General features: G+C 44.2%; 1 pseudogene across 1 annotated transcript; it reads left to right on the top strand.

Annotated features, from left to right (window-relative positions):
• Positions 1-887: 887 nt before the first annotated feature.
• Positions 888-1,451, top strand: LOC310794259 (phosphatidylethanolamine-binding protein 1 pseudogene; annotated as a pseudogene). The gene has a single exon. The product of its transcript is annotated as a phosphatidylethanolamine-binding protein 1 pseudogene (transcript).
• Positions 1,452-10,523: the final 9,072 nt, after the last annotated feature.

Here is a 10,523-nt window from a genome sequence, read left to right as displayed (position 1 = left end):
GTTTCGTTTAGGTACCCTGGGCTAGGGAGATGTTACCGCATACTTCTGGGCCACTCTGTTATCTTATGTTTTGTTTGTGTTGTCTTAACCGTTTCGAGTGACTGTGGATTAGCCATTAGCCGCTAAGAGCTAATGTGAGGACCACACTGACGACATGGGGCGGAAGTCTAAAATAATGAGCCCTCATTTGAGGGAGTCCCCGTCACTAGTATTAATGTTAGCATTAGTTTTGTGTACAGTATGGCTGCTTTAGAGTGTTTATAGTGTTTATAAAGTATGGTGTTCAACGAACAGTGAATGGATGTTAGTGTAAGAGATTATGTATGAGACATGTTAGTCTCAGAAGAATGAGAGAGGAGGCGTAATCATCTTCATCCATTTATGATCTTATCTTATCTTTTGTTGATTATTTTCAGCACATGTACAGGCATGTTAACAGAAGCTATAGTGACTCCGTGTTGTAACCATATTGTTTTCGGCATTTTACAGAGAGATCAACAATTAAATGTGTAATACCAGTTTGAGCCTGCATGACCTCATTCTTGAGCACTGTTACACTTGTACACAAACAGATGCGCACGGACATACAGACACGCGCCCACAAACGCTCATACGCACCCGCCTCAAACTACCCAGCTACCCCACCGGCCTGTTTGTTCAGGCCGTGGTTTTGTTTTGTTCAGTTGGGATGTCATCAGTGATGTCACTCGAGTGACTGTGATGTCATACATGATGTCACTCGAACAGTTGTGATGCCATTAATGATGTCATAAATTCTTCCAGGCTGAGGTTATAAGTAGGACTGGCAGATGCCCTGCATTGTCTGTCTGTTACTTGCACTGCACACAGTAGAGTCTGCAAACCATCGCCTACTTGAATTGATGAAAATGCCCGTGGATTTAAGCCAGTGGACGGGGCCTCTTGCCTTGCTGGAAGTCGAGGAAAAGCCCACACAAGCTCTGGCCGTTAAATATGGTTCTGTTGAAATCGACAAACTCGGTAAAGTGCTCACGCCAACACAGGTGCAGAATCGACCCACCTCCATTGAGTGGCAGGGATGTGACCCTGGTAAGCTGTACACCGTGGCCCTGACCGACCCAGATGCCCCCAGCAGGAAAGCCCCCAAATTCAGAGAGTGGCACCACTTCCTGGTGGTCAACATGAAAGGGAACAACGTGTCCAGTGGCTGCGTCATGTCTGACTACGTGGGCTCTGGTCCTCCCAAGGGCACAGGTCTCCACAGATATGTGTGGCTGGTGTATGAGCAGTCGGGCAGCTTGTCCTGCACCGAGTCTGTCCTCAGCAACCGGACCGGAGACAACCGCGGCAAGTTCAGGATCCAGAGCTTCAGGCAGAAGTACGGGCTGGGAGCCCCGCTGGCCGGGACCTGCTACCAGGCCGAGTGGGACAACTACGTGCCCAAACTGTACAAGCAGCTGGCCGGGAAGTAGAACCAAACACAAGACTCCACCTTACAGCATTAGAGATTCCCAAGCTGTAGGAAATTCCAATTGTAGCAAAGCCCTCAACAGTAAGCATTTTCTTGTGCAACTGAATAGCATTTCTCTCTGCTGCCTACTCATGTTATCCATACTATGTGGCTAAAAAAACAGCTCTTCTCAATGACCCATCATGCACAATAAATCTGTTGAACACTGAAAAAATAAATTAATAAATAAATAAGTAGGACTGGCATAATAAAGTTTAGTTATCGGACTTTTTAAGTACAAGATTGTTCAACTGCGCATGCTCACAACGGGAGGCAGGGGGAGAGTTGTGAAGTCACTCGGGCAGTTGTGATGTCATTGGTGATGTAACTCACAATACGCGGTTGGGCAATTGTGCGTTGCGCAGGGCAAGCACTCGTAGGATTACATTACATTATAGTGCTGTCCCAAACGATTATTTTCTTATCGATTAATCCAAAGATTATTTTTTCGATTAGTCGATTAATCTAACGATTATTTTTTATTTTATTATATAACAATAAATTTACCCAAAACAAATAACCAAAAACATCTCATTCTCTTTAACAGTCCAACATAAAATCTCTCAAATAAAATTAAAGCAAGAGCTTGTCCTCAAATAAAATGAATATAGTGCAATTAAAAATAAAATAGTAGAATAAATAAAATTCAAGTCACTTTCAGGAGGAATACCAAAAACCTTGTGCAATGTCAACTGAGTTTAGCAGCAGTCCAACATAAAACCATCATCTTACAGTACAACGGTGTGCAATTTTCTGTAACAGTGAAAGAAAGACAAAATGCTCCCTGTAAGATGGTCACACATCATCCAGACACAAGACTGTGTCTGTAGCATCCACACCCAACATCAGGGGCCGGTTGCACCTAGACTCAGCTCTCAGTCTTAATCCGTTTCAAGGTTAGGTGGCGCTGTTGGCGCCGCTCACCAAACGTCTGGAAACCGAGACTAGGTTGCACTAACTGGTCTTACGACTGGTCTTAAGCTAAGTCGGTCTTAAGCTAAGTCGGTCGTAACTTTACGACCTAACAGCTACGCCGGTTGCACCAACCGGTTGCACCAACCGGTTGCACCAACTGGCGTACCGCCAACCGGCGTAGCGTAAGCCTTTTTCTCACTAAGACCGGTCGTAAATATTACGCCTAGTCCAGAGCAGGCGTAAGGTGCAGTATAGAGGGTTTTCACCGGTGTGTTGCGCAATAGTCACAACCCCTCAGCACGGCTGTATTCAGCCCTCAATTATAAACCGCAAACCGGAGTACGTTATAACGTTATAAATATAGTCACGACGTTAACAACTAACCAATGCTGGGGGTCCGTATGGAAAGTGGAAATCGAAATGGTTAAAAGTTAAATCAATTTAGTCATTCAGTGGCATTTTACTGCCATGTAAAGTAACGACAAGTAACAGTTAGCCGCTAACATTAGCCACACTATTTTTGTTTTGTGACGATTGTGACGCGTCGAGGCACGTAGCGTGCGTCGACGTAATTATGTAGTCGACGTCATCGATTACGATGGGACTCGCCGGGACAGCCCTATTACATTACATCATTTGGCAGATGCTTTTATCCAAAGCGACTTACAATAACACATTTTAGTCAGCAATAGAGAAATCAACTATGCAACAACAGTCTATGACAGCTACAACTTCTGAAGGAATAGTGGTAAAGTTTTTTTGTTTTTGTTTTTGTTTTTTTTGAGAGAGAGAGAGAGAGAGAGTGAGAGAGAGAGAGAAAGAGAGAAAGCGCCGTAGCGTCTGCGAGCCTGCGGAGCGGGCGATTTCCATAACTGCACCCATGGCGCATCATCTCCAGAGTCTCCACCCTAGGAATCGAGTGCTGCTGAATCGATGACAATAAAACTACTTTAGATCAAATATCTAGTTTTCAAATACGTGTTTCAACATTCCGACCCAGTGATCCTTTGTATTGACATTAAAGGAAGATATTCACATATTTTTGTAAGTTTTAGTTTGGTATTTTGCGACTATTTCTTAACATACAGCCTGCGTCCAAGCTGGAAACAGGCAGCAACTGTAAACAGGGCTGTGTAAAGCATTTAACACTGAAACGTGACTATGGAGGTATAAAATAAATTATTTTTGGACACCCGACCGAGCGAATACCACATGGGATAGTTTAATCTCCCAATTATGAAGCAACCCAATCGCCAGAATAAAATGTTGGCATTTTACATGCCTGGAAACCAGAAGTTCAATATCAACATACATTTGAATATACTATCCTATAGTAGCCTACTATAATGGTATAATCATGTTTTCCAGTTACTCCTGAGCAAACCACACAACTAATAAAATTGTATAATTTAAATATTAAAGCAGCTACGAGCAAGATTTTCGATTGTTATTAAACAGTATAATTACAATATTGATGCATCACATCTTACCTATAATAGTAGCTGAGACCAAACCCGTGTGAATCGGAGATTGCTCTCTTAAGTCTGTGTCTGTCTAAACTCGCGTCAACAGGGGGCTCTCTCTCTCTCTCCTTACCGCCGGACCGGATCAACCCGGAAGTGAAACCCGGAAGTGAAACGCAGCTGCCTGCCTTCACCCGTTCGCGCTGCCTAGCAACATACCATAAACAAGGAGAACGCCATGGATACTCTCGCGAACATCTCTCGTTATATTCTAACAGGTTTTTTGGAAGTTATTTTGTGGTTATGGCCGAAGTGGCTGCTGCAAACCGTTTCATTTCACTTCCTGATCTGCCCTGGTCACAGAGAGACTAACACTGGCCGATTCACTCGGGGTTCAAGCGAGACTACGCTGCGTTGGTCTCGTCTACTATTAGAGGTAAGATGTGATGCATTGATATTAAATTTAGACTGTTTAATAACAATCGAAAATCTTGCTCGTAGCTGCTTTAATAAGTTATCAAGAATTAAACATTTTAATGTGTGGAAATATGATCACAAAATAGTGTATCTATGAGAATCTGCAGACTTCATTCAATCTGTTTGAAGCAGAAATAGCTTTATTATCCCAGTTTGGCAAAGTGATGTGTCCCATTTCCTAGGCAATTGTTTTCACCCCCTCCCCCTTGTGGCTCTGTTTGGAAGGGCAAGGGCCAAAGCCAGGGGCACTCGAAAACAAGGGGTAAGGGTAAAAATAAGAAATGGGATTGAGCACAAGCCTGTCAAGGTGTCGTCCTACAAGCCAGTTCTAGAGATAAGCTATGGTTCAGTGGAGGACAGGTGGAGAAAACACTGTGTAGAAGAACCGACTCAACCTCTCAGAAATTGAAATAGCTTTTGGCCTTTGATTGAATTGCGCTATGCGAGTTCACCACAATGTATAAGAAGTCTCTGTCTCTGTCTGTCTAACGCTCTTTCAGCTCCACATCAAAAAGGCCATCTGCAGTAGAAAGGCCAGCCAACGTACCATGTGATCCCATCTCGTCCGCCAGTTTCCTCTGCCCAGCGTCCAGACACGGCACTGCCCACCGTCTCATCCATTTTCCCCTTTGATTTCATCATTGAGTGAAACCGAAGTGGCAATACAAAGTTGTATTTTGCAACCGAGTGACTTTTACGAGTGGAACTGTAAAGCGCAAAGTCCAAATTGTGATCAAATCTTTAAAAGTCTATCCGATGGTACTGAAGACTCTGTGTGAAGCAGTATGGTCGCCAAACAAACACAAGGATTTATTTTACAGTCTCAATAATGCAAAGCGCCTGCGATCCCACAGAGCATTAGGATTTAAAGTGAGCATGAAACACAAACCCTTCAAGCAGATTAAATTTCAAATCAAGCAGGCCATGTAAATGATGTGGTGACAGGGGGCCCAGTGCAATTAGCATGCCAGGCTAGTGTTCAAGCAATTAGGCAAACCAGACGGCTAGAGCACCAGGGCTAGGCAAGGCAAGGGAGGAAGGACAGCTATTTCCATATTGTTCTCCAGGACATGAGTGTGCACGTGTGTGTGTGTGTGTGTGTGTGTGTGTGTGTGTGTGTGTGTGTGTGTGTGTGTGTGTGTACAGTTTGTTTGAGGTCGTTGCTGCACTCGACCTGTTTGTGGATTTCTCAGAGGGAATCAGAGGTTAATGGGAACTAGACTTTGTTTACTGAGAGCCCGCCCAGCCATTTTGGAGAGGGGAGAAAGAAAGGAAAAAAATCAAATCAAAAAAGGAGAGAGGAAAAAAGAAAGAAAAGAAAAACAAAGTAGAGAGGAAAAGGAAAATAAATAAATAAATAAATAAACGACACTCGAGTTGCTTAGGGGAATCACAAAAACATTGACTGGTAAACAAGCCCAGAGCGGAAACAGTGGGAGCCACTGTGGGGGAAAATCAGACACATTTGGGCAAATCTCTCAGGTGGAGCCATCAAAAGCAGTGCCGGCTCATACGCAGAGACGTGGCAGGAAGGACCACCTGGAGACGAGGGATGACATTCGTTTGAGCGTAAATTAGCCAAACAAGCATGCCGGGGAATGGCATTTAATGCTTGATGTTTCCCAGTGGGAGCGGTTACGGGGGCCGCTAATTCAAACAAGGAGATGTGATGCTGTAGGCCTATACCAACACTGCTAAACACAAACATACACAGAGCAGGAAGTTGTGTACGACGAGGCGCCAGCCTGTTGGGAACTCGCCATGCGAGGCGGGAAAGCAGCTCGTCTCTGACGTTGGGAGAAAAGCGCAAGAGGAGGTGCACTCCATTACTAAAACAGGTTCAAGATTCTAATGTGTTATGCCATAGCATGTACTAAATGTGCTGGTACTGAAAGGCACCCAATCACATTTGCTGTTAGTTCACTTTATAAACAAGCAATATGAATTACAATTATGCTTGCTCAAGCTCAAGCACGAAGTGAAACAGATAGGAACATGGATTAAATGAGGAGTTTGGTGCCGCACTGAGATATCCCCTGTCTCAACAAAATGACACCTACTCTTGCAAAATAATTACAGCACAAAATTAAAATCGAATTATGTAAGTAGCTCAAGCAATTAGGCAAGTACTGTATGTTCCTAGTTCACAAAATGATGACACTTCTACAGACTGAGTCTTCCACACTTAGGACATGTTGAACGATTCATTTCAAGAAATGTATTATTTTTATGTTATTTTTGCTCTCTTTTTCAGAAACAAAACGGCTACGATATAGCATTTTGGAGTAGAACTCTTCAAACAGAAATAAATGCCAAACGGACAAATTGATGACAAAGTTCTGTCAGTGTTAAACATTTTCATCAATCTGATGAAACCACCAATGTGCACCAGAGCTGAATCTTTTTCACAGCCAATATTCCGCACAGACATATTGCAATAGGAGAAAGGCAAATGGCGAGGACAAAGAAGAAGTGACACACGCTGGCAGTCTAATACTCACTGAGGCTCCGAGTAATGGCGTGTTTCAGTTGTCAGTGACACTACTGTAGTTTGGAGGAAGTCTACTCCAAATGCTGGAGTGTGTATATGTGTGTGTGTGTTTTCCTGTCACATTTCCTGCCATTAAAGTGCGTGACCTGCCACAGCTGCCTGTTGGGAATGTAAGCCAGGACGTGCGTGTGTGTGTGTGTGTGTGCGTGTGCGTGTGTGAGTGTGTCAAGGGTGGCTCAGCACTGACACCCCTTCCCCGCTGTGTGTGCAGGTGACACCCAATTACAGAACTGAATGTGTTATTAGGGGCAAGGTAAATAATAAACTTCAACTTGGAGAAACTAAAGACCTTAGAGAGGCAGTTTGTGTACAAAAATATTTATAGCATAAAAAGAGTCCCTGTCCCTATTCAGTTATTTTCAGTACGAGGTCAATACAGCAGCACCTCACTTTAACCCATAATGTATAAAAAGGGCGTGGCTTCCCAGCAATCTTTAACTATGAATAGAGCAAGTTAGTAGGTGTGCAGTTTGTGAACGAAAAGTTAGCGTCACACGTGGGCACACACGGGGCTGTGTAAAGTGTGTGTTGGAATTTTATTGTGAAAGGGCTGTGTTGGACTTTTATTCTGAAGGGCTGTGTGACAGTAGAATATATGCCCCCCCACATTATGACATCATCGGTGATATAGTACATCACTAAAGTAGTGACCTCCAGGCCGAGCCATCTAGAAATGTATGACATCTTCTGTGATTTATGTCCTCATCACTGTCTGTGACATCATCAGTGATTTATGACATCCTCTGTGATATGACATCACTATAGTGACTGTGGTAGTGGCTGTCTAGAACTGTATGAAATCATCAGTTACGTGGCCACCCTGCCTCGGCCCCTAGTGGCCACGCCGTAAAAATACAACAAAAAAATAGTAGATGTTGAATGTGTACACATATCGATAGGATCAAAGAATACTGCACTACAGTATTTACTTTTGTCATTACATAATGTAACATTGCTGCCAACAACATCTGCTCAAATGATGAATGTGCTCCAATGAAACCCGGCTTGTATTATGAACCTAATGGAGTGAATTCCTTTAAAACCGTCTTTTAAAATACCAACACAATTAATTGAAATTCAGACTAAATAGGAATTTTCAGAGATTGTGCTAATTAGTTCTCGTTCAAGTCACCATCTTGGTTGTATGCAATGTAGTACAATCTATCAGAGCATGTAGCACCATATGGCCGCGTTGGCCTATGGGCTTTGTGACAATTACTTCATGGAAAGAGTCCAAGCAAGTCAAGCAGGTGAATCGCTCTTTTGTTTTCAGTGTAGCAACAGATATGATAGAGAATAAAAGAAGGGTGAGGGAGAGGGTGATACAGAGAAATTGGGAGAGAGAGAGAGTGAGAGAGAGAAAGAGAGAGAGTGAGAGTGTAGGAGTCCAAATTCCTATCAGTTGATAAATATGGGGGGAAACCAATCTTTCATAAAAGTAGACGGAGAGACTAGGATTGGGTATCGTTCGGATTTTAAAAATGTCCCCAATTTTTATAGAACAATATACGAACAAGACAGACTCAGACACAGGAAAAGAAAAGAAAGAGAAAAATAAACATACAGCAACATTCAACATTCAACATTGCAACGTGGCGCTATCAGCTGCATAAGGTGCTTATGTGTTTGTAAAAGATAAAGTGTATGGGATCCCATGCAAGGGGTCCATGAGATACCAGCCGGGCGAGCCATCTGTCACCCCTAACCTCAGTCACTGGTCATTCTTAACCTCATCGAAATAAGCCAAAAACGGGTCCCAGATAGTTGAGAACCTTCCAAGCGAGTTGGTTCTCAGGGACCTGAGTCTCTCCATCTGTATAACAGAGATCATGTCCATCAGCCACACCTGAAAATAAGGTGAAGAGGAGGACTTCCATTCCTTCAGAATTAGTCTTTTGGCAGCAGTTGTCCCCAGTGTCAGAGATTGTTGCACAGCTGTAGGGAAAGTTCAGTGAGGACTCCGAGCAGCCAAAGATGGCGAGTTCTGCCTCCGGCTGTAGGGTTATTTTGTAGGCCTTAGAGTACCAGTCAAAAATATTGGCACAGACTCCTGTTAACTCATTCAGGGCCAAAGACGTCTTTGACGTGTTATCAGGAATAGCCCAGAGGGCCAATGACGTGTTTGACGTGTTTTTGTTTTTATTACTGCAGCGCGTAGTTCAAACACTTCCCCAGCCTCTGACATAGTATCAGGTCCCTAGCATCTAAGACAACACGTGAACAAACACATACCGCAGCTGTTGTTTTGAAATTGAGCAGGAGGAAAAGCAGAAAACGGGTAACGCTTCCTTGTGCAGACAGGAGAAACGCCATTGAAACGCCCCTCGGCGCGCTGCACGAGCTGGAGTCGCCTTCCTCTGTGCCAGCCGGGAGAAAACGGGAGAAAGTAATCAAGAGATGTGTTTGATCATCGGAGGAATGAGGAAATGATCGATCAGTTTGCGAGGGCGGTGAGGACGTGTTGAATAGCCGAGGGTGTTACGGGTGTGGTGTGTGTTTGTGGCCTGTGTTAATGTTTGCCTCTGCTCACTGATTATCTCCAGGCCCTCCCCCCCTGCTGTGGCACCTGTGCAGGAGAGCACAGGTGTACTCACTCTGCCAATCAGAGGCTGCAGGTTAAAACCTTGGAGAAGGCAGACAGACAGTCCCAGTGGGCCATCTGACAGCTTTGTGTGCTGTGTTGGTGCATAGTACTTGTGGACCGGTGTCGGTCAAAAAGAAAGCTTTTGCAACTCTACCTGAGAGTGTGACCCTCAGGTTGAGAGTGGGATCCTGTTAACTTTTTTTTGAGAGTGTGGTAATAAAAACCCTTGATTATTGCAATATTATCTCCTGTCTCCTTTGTCCCCCGGTTCTGTTGTGTTATATGTTACATCCTTTCTCCCCTGGTAAAACTGGGAACCTAACATATATGGGGGCTCGTCCGAGATCCTGACAAAGGAACTTTGAGATTTTTTTGTAAGTAATCTTGTGTTTATTCGTTTGTGCTCAGGTGCTCTCCGGTGGTGTGTGGTGAGTAGTATTTTTGATTGTTCCATTGTCACCTTCTTGTTTTAACTACTGCCTCAGCAGATTTGGTGGGGCGAATCCTGGGGAGGGGGCCTGCATCGCCTCGAGCCCGGCAAGCCCTGAAGACTATTAAAAGTGGGAGCTGAGGTAGTTTGTTTGAAGGGTGACTTGATTTCATTGTGGAACATCAGCTGTAGTACTCACTACAATTAGCACCACAGGTAGAGATGAGTTGTGGGCCATCTGGCTATCTGTTTGTGGAGCTATATGTGTTTTGTGTTACTATTGTTACTATGTTGGTACTATGTTACCAGCTCAGTGGCCTTGTGGTCTGAGTGTCCGCCCTGAGACTGGGAGGTCGTGAGTTCGATCCCCGGCCGAGTCATACCAAAGACTGTAAAAATGGGACCCATTGCCTCCCTGCTTGGCACTCAGCATCAAAGGGTTGGAATTGGGGGGTTAAATCACCATGTGATTCCCGAGCGCGGCGCACGCTGCCGCTCACCGCTCCCCCAGGGGATGGGTCAAATGCGGAGAACAAATTTCACACATTGTGTGACAATCAGTGGGACTTTACCTTTACTTTACCTTTACCTTTATTGACTGTTACTGCTTGGTG

Source organism: Poromitra crassiceps (assembly GCF_964638095.1).
Source record: "Poromitra crassiceps genome assembly, chromosome: 2".
Taxonomy (NCBI): Eukaryota; Metazoa; Chordata; class Actinopteri; order Beryciformes; family Melamphaidae; genus Poromitra; species Poromitra crassiceps.
This window is presented reverse-complemented; position numbering and strand designations above follow the sequence as displayed.